The sequence below is a fragment of the Haliotis cracherodii genome, unplaced genomic scaffold, assembly GCF_022045235.1.
Source record: "Haliotis cracherodii isolate W230 unplaced genomic scaffold, xgHalCrac1.p SCAF_22, whole genome shotgun sequence".
Classification (NCBI taxonomy): domain Eukaryota; kingdom Metazoa; phylum Mollusca; class Gastropoda; order Lepetellida; family Haliotidae; genus Haliotis; species Haliotis cracherodii.
Genome location: NW_027266278.1, coordinates 13662775 through 13675620, shown reverse-complemented (window position 1 = coordinate 13675620; position 12846 = coordinate 13662775). Strand labels below are relative to the sequence as shown.

The window sequence follows — 12846 nt, the reverse complement described above, 5'->3', positions numbered from 1 at the left end:
CTAGACCCTCTAAATTATGTTTCTAAAATTAGACATGGTCATATTGACTCGTACTTTATGAAGAACACTGGTATGCATGTATTTATTTCGGAAATGTAAGCCATCCGGTCCATAATTCACAAACAATTCACAAACAATCTATTGATGAAAAGTCTGCTTTTGTACATTCAATACATTATACTATCAATAAATATCATCAACAAATGCTATTAATTCATATCATAGTGCTTACTGACCCAATGCTTTCTCATACTGAAACCTTAAAAAATGCATGCACCTAGTTTCCCTGCATGCTTGTTATTACAAAGTTTTTTTAATACTCTTTAACACTGACATAATTGAAAAAAGAAAAAAATCAAGGATCATTATCACAACCCAAATGTTGAAAAATAAAATATATGGGGTCCAGAATCAGCTGGGCAATATTATTCATCTTCCGCAGCCAAAGACAAAGGCCCTCGATTCATGACACTGTCATGTGAACATATGATATCATGAAAATGTCACCATAAACAAATATATTAAATACTGGCAGTGTTAAATCTAGGCAATATTACATTCTTTCAACCCTTGATGCCAAACCATGTTATCACATTTCTTTATTGTTATGATCAAACATCAGTAGAGGGAGAGGCTGTTGTGGGAATCATATTTCAGAAAAGTAGAAAATGTCCATCCCTACGATCCACATTTTTACATGTTCCACGATAGACACTTCCCTCAAACCAAACCACAGCCACAATCTTCACAGTTAAGTTATATTTTCATACCATTTTTGTCATACAAAGCTCAAGGTTTGAACACGGGAATATTTATACATTAATCCACTCTGTTGACAAATCCACAGCCACAAGATCCTTCACTAAACACACTGCCGAGGCTTACCCTATCAAATATGTGGCCTTGACCTTCACCTCCTGTCACTACAATCGGAATCTACACATGTTCATACTACAGAAATAGAGCATTTACAAGATAGTGGCACTGTGCCCAAAACACTGGCAATAAACAATAGGGCTTTCTGATGACGTGTTTCAGAGCACCAGATCTTCATGGAATATCACACATAAAGCCAAGGTGTTATCAAGATATTCGTGATCTTAAAGTAATGTGAATTTGGAATCCCCATATTTCAGTAATTTTACAGTGTGTTGGCTTAATGAATAAGTGAGTGTGTATTAACGATGTGTGAAGCACATTTTTTGTGTTCTCCGCCATGATACTGCTGGAATATTGCTAAGAGCGGCGTAAAACCATATTCACTCACTCACTCTTACTTAAAAAGACAATGTGATGTAGCCTAGTGGTTAAAGTGGTTGCCCGGCATGCCGAGGACCCAGGTTCGATTCCCCACTGTGATATTTCTGGAATATTGCTAAAAAACATACTCACTCACTCAAAAGGAAAATGACATGTTTGGTGTTTTTAATTTCCTTTCATCAAAATGCAATCTTGATGAGGTCTACTCAGATTAATTCATACAAAACTACAAAACCTAGGATTCATATATACCTGCTCTGAGGCTGATATTCGGCCCAAAGTCTGCAGACAATGTCAGTACACCCGGGAAGATTCCGGGGTAGAATAGGTCTTCAGCAACCCATACTTGCCATAAAAGGCAACTATGCTTGTCCTAAAAGGCGACTAACCGGATCGGGTTGTCAGGCTCGCTGACTTGGTTGATGCATGTCATCGATCCCAATTGCCTGGATTGATGCTCATGATGTCAATCACTGGATTGTCTGGTCCAGACTCGATTATTTACAGACCGCCTTCATATAGCTGTAATATTGCTGAGTGCGGCGTTAAACAACAAACAAACAAATTACTAAGTCATGTTGTAGTTGTGATGAAGGATGCCAAGAGGTCTAAGTCTGGAACCCTTAATAAAGCCCTGGTGATAATATATTGACATACTGAAGCAACAAAAATCATCCTCCTACACTAATATTCAGGCTCTAATGATGAAAATATCCTATTATTGACCATCAGTAGCAACATCAATTTTGAGAAATGGCAGAATCCATCCAACAAACACCAGATCTCTATCAATTTCATAAACTGCTATGGAAAACCATCAAGTCTTGATACATATCGCTCCTCCCATCCATCACACAGCGGGATGCTGCCAGTTGGGCAATATCAGTTCGTAATGCCCCAGCACAGGCGCGATAACTACAGAACAAGACAAATATCAACTCCAATCACTTCAATTGATACCTGTTTTATAGGATTCAGCCTGGGGTTGATATTGTGCAGATTATTCTGTAAGGATAAATGACATAGGTAACCTAATCCAAGACTACGAACTCAGAAAGGACTAATGACATTTCCTGTGGATTACCACTCAGAGACAAGTAAAATTGAGGGACTAGTGACCACTTTTACATATGTACATGGCAATTGTAGCACTAGCAGATCAAATTTGCAGTTTAGTGAAAACAAACAAATATAATTTCTAATCTTGTTTTGTAATAGTTTGAATAGGCTATTTCCATGCAAATTTTTCAACTTTCTATGACGCAACTTCAGATTTAATTATTCAACTACATTTATCATATAATGGATGGTGATAAACAAATCTGATAGACATGCAAATCAGGTTATCTTGGAGGAACAAGAATAATCTCCATACTTCGATGCAATGCCTACTTGCTCAATAAACAAACGACTAACATTCTCAATAAGTTTAAATAAGGGTTGCCCAATGCGTGGCTTGCAAAATACAATGACAGTTAACTACGTTTATAACAAACACTGTTATAACGAACTGACGGATATAACAAACTGTTCCTTTTGCCCAGGTCATTTGCTGTGTATATATATGCTTATAATGAACTACAGTTATAACAAACAATTAATGCTCCCTTTAAATTAGTTATAACCATAGTTTACAGTATTGATTCCTAATGCAGGATATTTACAATACAGGAAAATACATAGATAACAATCTCTATGTGTCTGCCCTGATAATTCAGTCTGGGAAAGCAACCCTTCCAAAGATAACTCCACGCTGACATATTTTGCTGGCTCAGCATATTTTCACACCACCACTAGACTTGACATTGGGCTTCCCCCGGGCATGATACAGCCATTATTCGAACACAATCGTAAAGGTGTGCTTAAACTTTCTATACAAACATTGTGCCTTCAGACATTTTTTTTGACACATTTTCCTTGCCGGAAACCTGTCGCCATCCAAGTGGAAAACATGAATCATTCGCAACAAAACAAGGACAACTTTACTGTAGTATCAATTCCACAAACCTACAGTGTCGTTTCTGTCATATTTATCGGATCACAGTCAGTAATTTTTGTCACTGCATGACACAAACTGTTGTTAACAGCTAGGCATTATCTACATCGGGTGTAATTGAGCGTTTTATGGTTATTTCTTTGTTGATGGTCTAAGTTGAGTCATAGTAGACCTGACTAGTATATATCGAGGAGGAAATCATTGTGTATGTTGCGGTCATTACTCTCAGGGACGAGGCCCCAACGATTTGACAGTCCATCAAACTCAAGTTAAGGACTACTTTCTCAATCCTGTTTGTTGTTAAATGCTGAACTCTGCAATATTTCACACGACTAGACCCTGGTGAATTGGCAGTAATTATCAAATATGGACCAGACAATCTAGTGATTTACATCATGAACATGGATCACTTGTGGGTGAGTGAGTGAATATGGTTTTATGCTGCTTTTAGCAATATTCCACAAATATGAGTGGTAAGTGAGTTGGGTTTAACGCCGCTTTTAACAGTATTCCAGTTATATCACGGCGTGTCAGCTTAATGTGGGAGGAAAGCCCGAAGTGATGCAGGTCTCAGGCATTAACAACCACTTCAGTGAAACCCACGAGCACGGGTATGGTGCTGACAAACCTAGAAACAAAATCGGGGCGAACCGGGATTCGAACCCACAATCATAGGTTTCTGGCGTGCCCAAGGGACGCAACTCTGCACAGCGAATCGCGGCGCCTTAGACGACTGGGCCACCCGTGCCCCCCCACAAATATGATGACAGGGGACAAACAAATAGAGTGTCGATAAGGGCAACATGTAATACTGTATGATTACAGATAATCCAGTGATTGACATCATGAGCATCGAGGGAACACAACTTGGATGGGATGACATACATCAACCATGCCAGTGAGCCTTACCACCCGATCCTGTTAGTTGCCTCTCACGATAAACATGTGGAACTGAAGACCACTTCTAACCCACATCTTCAGGGGGGTCTCAAGCCTGTTGACACTAATGTTATACCATATCAATTTAGACGTTAATGACTGCCATTATAATGTCTCAATTTCATGCTTAGCGCTACTTACAAGATCCAGATCTTCACTGGAAATGGAGACCAGGCTGAAGCACAGGCCCCATGTATTTACCTGATCGTATTTCAACAATAACTGCTGTGTTAAAAAACACTAACTCTCTCTATGTTTGTTGTTTAACATAGCACTCACCAATATGAGGGCGGCCACCGAGCCTGGACCAGACAATCCAGTGATTGATATTGTGAACAACAATCCAAGCCATCAGGGTTGGTTGGTTGGTTTGTTGTTTAACGCTGCACTCAACAATATTCCAGCTATATGACGGCGGTCTGTAAATAATCTAGTCCGGACCAGATAATGCAGTGATTGATATCATGAGCATCGATCCAGGCAATTGGGATCGATGACATGCATCAACCAAGTCAGCGAGCCTGACCACGTGATCCCATTAGTTGCCTCTTACAACAAGCATAGTCGCCTTTTATGGCAAGCATGGGTTGCTGAAGACCTATCCTACCCAGATCTTCACGGCAGGGAATGATGGCTCACAATCGACCAAGTCACTGAACATGAACCGTTTAGTCACCTCTTACAGCTAGCATAGGTCACTGGGGAGCTTTTCTAAGCTGGAAATCCTACGTCAGCATTATGAACCCAACTATGGAGGATCAAGCTGTTGCCGGGCTGATTTGTTGGACAATCCTGATATACATGGCTCATTCTATCAACCACTGGTTTGTTGGGTCCAGATTCAATTACTGACAGGGTAAGAGATGTCAACGTCATGATACACGTACAACCTCAGTTGTAACGAGTCCTCCTGGGCCCAGGTGCACAAAGCAATCTTAGTGCTAAGATGATCGTAACTCCCATGCTTTAACATAGGCTTACAATAGTCGTAGCGCTAAGATCTCTTTGTGCAAGTGAGCCCTGGTGTTATGCATGGCAATACTTTGTGCCATGATATACATGCCGTATCAGCCTGTCAAGTATTGAAACTAACTGATTTTTTCCAGCATATTTGGGAACAGATTATTTTAAAGATATATTTCTTCTCCTCCAGGAGCCACCCCCAATGTATCAAAGAGTCTCCTCTAACTGTTTGCCTGGCATTCTAGAAGTTGGTGAGTAAGTAAGAAAATGTACAACTTTATGGATAACAACTTCTGGTTTATTGCATACAGATCTGTTTCGATGTAGATTTTTACACCAGCAGCCAGCTTGATAACTGTGTAAGAATCTACATCGAAACATCGCAACATGCAAAAAAAACAGAAGTTGTTCTCCATAAATATGTACGTTTTTTTTACAAACAGTCACCTCTGTGGGTTGGCTAAATATGTTTCACGTCTCTGGGCTCCTTTTTATTATAATATATTTAAGATAATTTAACAGATGTTTTCTTGTAAATGATTATCATGTTAGGGACTAGATGTCAGTCTATGGGAGTATTTAACCCCTTTGATAATACAATAGTGAGTGAGTATGGTTTTACGCCGCTTTTAGCAATATTCCAGCACTCTCACGACAGGGGACACCAGAAATGGGCTTCACACATTGTACCCATGTGGGGAATCGAACCCAGGTCTTTCGTGTTAGAGTGAACGCTTTAACCCCTAAGCTACCCCCCTGCCCCGATAATACAATAAGGCCTTTAATATGTCAAGGTTTCTTGCATCGAAGCGAGAGATGTCAAAGTAAAATGGCACAAGGACAGGCTGTTCAGCTAACAATCAGTGGAAATAGATATAATATAGACACTGAGATTGTGTACTGTAGCTGTCCCATATAGTCTCCTTTCAACACCTACTTTGAAAGAGTTGACATATTTATACACAGAAAATAAACATGTCCCAGCTATAAGACACTCTTTTGGTCTTCAAGAACAAGCGGTAAAAATATTACCACTGCTTGTGTATCTGAGGCTTTAGGTGCTAGGTTTAGGAAGGTGACCTTTGGCTTAGGAAGATTAACTCATACAATTCCCTTTGTTATATTTGTTTGTTTGTTGTTCAACGCCTCACTCAGCACTATTCCAGCTATACGACAACAGTCTGTAAACAATCAAGTGTGAACCAGATAAACCAGTGATCGGCATCGATAGATGACATGCAGTCAGCCAAGTCACAGATTCTTATCAGGTCTCGAAACTAACAGCTTTCATCCACTAGTCCTTATAATGATAACACATAGCAAACCCCTTAAAAATGGCAAATTTCTACTAGTCCTTATGATACCTTAACTATTGGGCAGTTTGGCAAGGACTATAGGACTAGTGCCAGTTTCTAACACTGATAGCGGACTCGTACGGCAAGAATAGGTTACTTGGGACCTGCAGTAACCAGAATCCCCACAAGGTTAAGATGGATGGATCATCAAAACACTAAAAAAGTAGAAACGTTCACATAACAGAATACTGAACAAAAATCTGAACAGCTAAACCGAATTCCCTTTGTTATATTTGTTTGTTTGTTGTTCAACGCCTCACTCAGCACTATTCCAGCTATACGACAACAGTCTGTAAACAATCAAGTGTGAACCAGATAAACCAGTGATCGGCATCGGTACGATGACATGCAGTCAGCCAAGTCACTGATTCTGACCAGGTCTCGAGACTAACAGCTTTCATCCACTAGTCCTTATAATGATAACACATAGCAAACCCCTTAAAAATGGCATATTGTTCACATAACAGAATACTAAACAAAAATCTGAACAGCTAAACCAACCAATCTTCAAAACACTAGACCACAAATTAAAGATAACATTGCAAACTGAAGATTGTTGTTACTTGTCTGAATGTGGCACCCTGGGGCACGTGGCTAACTGTTTCTGGGCCTGGGTGTAGCTATGGTGCTGTCATTCAGCTTAGAGCTGGGTTGTCATTATATGAAGTGTTCACAAGTACACAGTCCAGTGTATAACACAGTTTATGACATGAGCATACACTATTGGGCACCCTGACATAGATAAAGGCTTGAGTTATTGCTTTATAGCTATTTCCTTAGACATGTTGTGTATAGACATATATACACTACCTATACTCTATGCTACAAAGATAATGATACTTTGTAGGAATAAAGGTCTTCAAAGAACTGAATTCACAGTATACGTGACAGAATGCCAATATTCCACACCTCCAGCAATGTTGTATCAGGTAATTTTACAGTTAATAATTCCTGACATGACGTCTGTAGGACCAGACATATCATTCAATAGCATTCTGTGACTTTATTGAGTCTATAGCTTTCTGTGTCAAATATTAAGTCAATAGCTTTGGGCCTTTTGACATACTGTGTCAAACATTAAAGCATTTTAACACTGTGTCAAACATTGAAACATTTGACATTCTGTGTGAAATGTTGAAGCTTTTAACATTGTGAGTCCAACATTGAAGCCTTTTAACATTTTGTGTCCAACATTGAAGCCTTTTGACATTCTGTGTCCAACATTGAAGCCTTTTAACATTCTGTGTCCAATATTGAAGCCATTTAACATTCTGTGTCCAACATTGAAGCCTTTTAACATTCTGTGTCCAACATTGAAGCCTTTTAACATTCTGTGTCCAATATCGAAGCCATTTAACATTCTGTGTCCAACATTGAAGCCATTTAACATTCTGTGTCCAACATTGAAGCCGTTTAACATTCCGTGTAATATGTTGAATCTATCAGCCTTTATTGCTTTCAATGTTCAAACAAACTCACACATCTCCCAGTTTGAACTAACACTACAAAAATTCATTTAAATCCTAACCCCTGAATCTTATTGTCCAAATGAAACGTACAGAATGACTCCACAGTTTCCAGGCTGTCCCATATACCTACATTCAGTTGTATTTTCTTAATAACCCAGCGGTCTACTCCAGCAGCCCTTGTGTTGAAACATACAAATATTGACATGCCTCTTAACTCCTTCCGAGACAGGTCATGCGTGCCAAACTGTTTTGGCCAGGGCTCTACCTTGACTGCTGAAATAACAAAAAATTGGTGGCTCCCTCACTTCTATCCTCCCTACCCCTCCTAGTCCTATCTCTGTGAACCTCTGAACACCAAATGCCACCTGAAGCAAGGCCTACGGCACAATAGTCTCTGTTATTACTACAGTGAGAGCAAACAGTTGGCTGTCACTCTTATTGACTAGTCTATTAAATCGTTTATTATACAACACATTTTTCTTCTTCTCAGGATGATTTGTGGAATTCAGCAAGCAAAACTTAATCTAGACTGGGTTTTGAAAGTAATCTAGGGTGGGTTTGATTGTAATCTAGGGTAGGTTTGATCATACTCTAGACTGGGTTTGATCGTAAATTTAGGGTGGGTGGGTTTGATCATGATCAAGGGTGGGTGGGTTTGATCATAATCTAGGGTGGGTGGGTTTGATCGTTATCTAGGGTGGGTGGGTTTGATCATAATCTAGGGTGGGTGGGTTTGATCATAATCTAAATAAATATGCCTACCAAATCAGTTTTGAACAATTTGAATGAAAATCAAATAAATACCTTATTTCAGCCTAATATCAATAACTCTCCCACTTTAATATAAGCATGTCATAGCACTAAGCATTCTCATTTACATCAATTACCGAAATTTATAGAAAATTTCCCCAAAACACATTAACAGTCACCACAGAGTTTTCACCAATATACTTTGATAGACCAGTAATCGACCTCCACCAGTGGAGAGTAAACAAAGGCCATCCACAAAGCAGGTTAGGGCGACCTAATGATTTCTAATACTATGTCTGCATCGACTCTGCATTGGGAAGGAGATTTCCTCTCACCGATGTCTCCCAGGTTAACGCAACCTCGAGCACTATTTCACAGAACCAAGTAACTCACCACAAGAGGCAGTTGATACGATTTCGCTATCAGCATAAGCCCTCTTTATACCACAAGTATCTGGATGTATTCCAGGGCTTCTTGAAATCACATAAACACTGTTGCCATCCTGAGGTTATTGGCTGGGGTTAATGGAGTATATTTTATGGGTGAGAAATGGGTGTGTGTACATAATTCATTGCCTCATCCACCTGTTGAAGGTTGAACACACCTGTGTTAATTATCGGTAGGCAGATTTTTAAAATCTCAAAGTACTTTCGATAGAAGGTAACTGTTCGGATGAGCTTTTATTGTGTTTATAACGCATCATATTCGTGTTTCATGTCATCAAATCCTTATGTATGCTACCCTGCAGTTTTCAAAACTAAGCATGAAATTCACTACAGACTAATTTTCATTAAGAGTGCATGTTTTACAAAACCATCATCATACTTGTGTATAGAATCTATAAAAAGCACTTATATTATTATTACTTGTGCTCAGGGACGGTACACAAACTGTGCGATCCGATATGATTCACGATACCTTGAGTCCTGTCGTAAAAAATTGCGATCCACTGATGCATCATCCAACCACGACAACATCCAACCAACTGAAATGATGCTTGCCTACACGCTAAAAGTTACATATGTAGGAGGGTCCTTAGATCCAAATACTATCCAGAAGACGTCAAGATCCAAGCATCCTCCGACATAATTATTGCAAGTTTTGTGATATATTAACATGGAGGTAATTATCTAAATACCTCACCCGATATAAGTCCAAATACTATCGGAGAAGATTTCCTAGACCTAAGGCTCCTCAGAAAAGACAAAATATGTCAAGGATGACAACTCCTATATTCTATAATGATGCAATGTTTCGGTATAGATCCTTACACCCTTGTCAAGCAAGAGTCACATTATAATAGAATAAAGAAGTTGTCAACCTTGACATATTTTGTCTTTTCTGAGGAGCCTTAGGTCTAGGAAATCTTCTCCGATAGTCATAACTGTTACTTACCAACTTATAGAAACTGCCAAACAAACAGCCCAAGGCTCCTCCTCAATAGTTATTGCAAGTTTTGTGATCTAAACATATGGGGTCATTATCTAAATACCACATCTGATTTAAGTCCAAATACTATCAGAGATTTCCTCGACCCAAGGCTCCTCCTCAATAGTTATTGCAAGTTTTGTGATCTAAAAATATGGGGTCATCATCTAAATTCCATACCCGATATAAGTCCAAATACTATCGGAGAAGATTTCCTAGACCCAAGGCTCCTCCATCATAGTTATTGCAAGTTTTGTGATCTAAAAATATGGGGTCATTATCTAAATACCACATCTGATATAAGTCCAAATACTATCGGAGAAGATTTCCTAGACCCAAGGCTCCTCCATCATAGTTATTTCAAGTTTTGTGATCTAAAATTATGGGGTCATTATCTAAATACCACATCTGATTTAAGTCCAAATACTATCGGAGAAGATTTCCTAGACCCAAGGCTCCTCCATCATAGTTATTGCAAGTTGTGTGATATATTAACATGGGGTCATTATCTGAATGCCACTCACGATTTAAGTCCAAATACTGCAGCAGAAGACTTCCTGGACCCAAGGCTCCTCCATCATAAATATTGCAAGTTTTGTGATATATTTATATACCAGTCATGATATACGGTAAGTTCTTATCCTGTACTTTATCAACTGAACCTACACCATATGTATATCAGCGGACATGCATGATAAAAATATGACCGTCCGAGGTAAATACAGCCCATCTTGGATGGTCGAGCAGGCAGGTATCTTAAAGGCTTATGTTTGGCTATTCAACTTTTATGATCTGCCTGGTATCAAGTGGGAATATATATTTCCGGTGGGATGATGTAACTGTCTCCTTATAACTGTGTTTAGGAGGCAACATGAAACTCGAGAAGTGTATTAAAGGCGGTAGTAGCAATGGTATTACATAAATCTGAAGCTGATGATGGGAATGGTTTAACACTTGCGTCATAGCTACAGAGCCATTTTAACACCTATAGTTTGTTCGAACAGTATTTCTATCAGTCATGTGAGGGGACAGCCAAAAGGTAATGAAGGGAAAAATTATTACATCAGAGCTACAGATAAGCAGCGTATTTGTGTAAAATACCCCCCCAAAATATTCAAAACTCAATTACTTTCAATTAACTTGCATACAGAAACGCATGCATTAAATGAATAACTCAAATGTATAAAGACAGCACGCGTAAATACCCAATGAAGCTTTTTCAGCATGCGTACAACGGAGCTAATTTCCGAAACACAGTTACGAGCTGATTTACTTTCCGAGTCAAGCCTAGAACCTATATCTTTAGAACATTATTTCATTTTTTTAAATCTTAAAATGTTCACTAATTTTGGGAAAAACCCCATAGAGTGATGAATAGATGAATGAAAAAATATTGGTTACCCAATATAAAATGTAATAACAATTAAAATAGAAACCCAGAGTAAAAACTCAATTGCTCAAAAAGTTATCTGGAGCTCTGCAGTCTGTGCCAAATACTTTTTATTCTACTAAAGAAATTCATTCATTCATTATGGTCTACAACAAGCTGATCTCAGTAATATAGTTACTAGATCATAACAAGTTTTACAAGACACATGCTTTGGAGAAGTGGCTAAAACCGTAAACTGCTAAAATGGCTTTCAAACTCTAACAACAAGGAGGCCATCTTCTTTGATGACAGTTTTCAACCCCCAAAATTATGTGAAACTGAACAGATGAATCATAATTTGTTCAGAAACAAAAATGTTACACAAGTCGAAAGCTTCAATTATAATTAATATCCTTCGATTTCAGTGTTCATGGTATTTTCTTAAATTCAAAAATAGAGATTTTCTGCTAGATGTTTACATGTCTATCAAAAATATCAAGTGGACTTATAACACTGAGATGATATTATTCATTGTGATATATCAATACAAATTGAAAATAATAGTATGTTACCTGTGGAAAATACACGCTGTCTAGAGAATGTAGGTGAAACTCCTCAACCGTTCACTCAGTAGGTCTACATAAAATAACAACTGAGTCTGTCTCGAGAATATAAGTGGAGCTCCTGTGATATTCAATGTAACTGTGACTGCCTATCGTGAAACAACTTTCAGATCTTGCATTGTGAGTCACTACCTTCCCTTTGTCATATTACCTACTCAAGCTGAGGAAATGATAGGCTTGTCGCTGCAATTTGTATATTTACAAACTGTTAGAGTCGTATAAATAGGCTGGGAACAGTTGTCACATAGCAATTGTTGAAAGGATGATAGTATCTTGTCAAACGTCACTGTAGTTTTTTATCAGGAGCAGGTTTTTATGACCACTCAGGGTTTCAGATTGGTTTGAATATTTTCTAGGACATCATTTTATCAAAAAAGTTATTGTTTTAATTTTGGTGACGGTACTGAGATCGCCCTGACAGGCTTTTGCTGATATCATGAAAATATCATCTGTCTCTAGTATAATCACTGTCACTCTGAGTACTTGTCCTACAGCCAGACCAATACTGTATTTGGAACTAGACCTCAAGTGAACAATCTTGGAATTTTTATGCTGGTTATATTTCAAACCCCTCAAATGTTTAGTGAGAGGGTACATAGCAGAGCAAGTGAATCTTGCTTAATGCTGACTCAGCAATGTTCCAGCAGCAGGGAGATAACCAGTCACGGAAAATATACTACTCCACTTTTGACTA

At 38.6% G+C, this 12846-nt stretch overlaps 1 protein-coding gene across 7 annotated transcripts in view; it reads right to left on the bottom strand.

Annotated features, from left to right (window-relative positions):
* Window positions 1-12846, bottom strand: part of LOC139471368 (kazrin-like) — a 174704-nt gene that overhangs the window by 27715 nt on the left and 134143 nt on the right. The gene's annotated exons all lie outside the window — the stretch shown is intronic.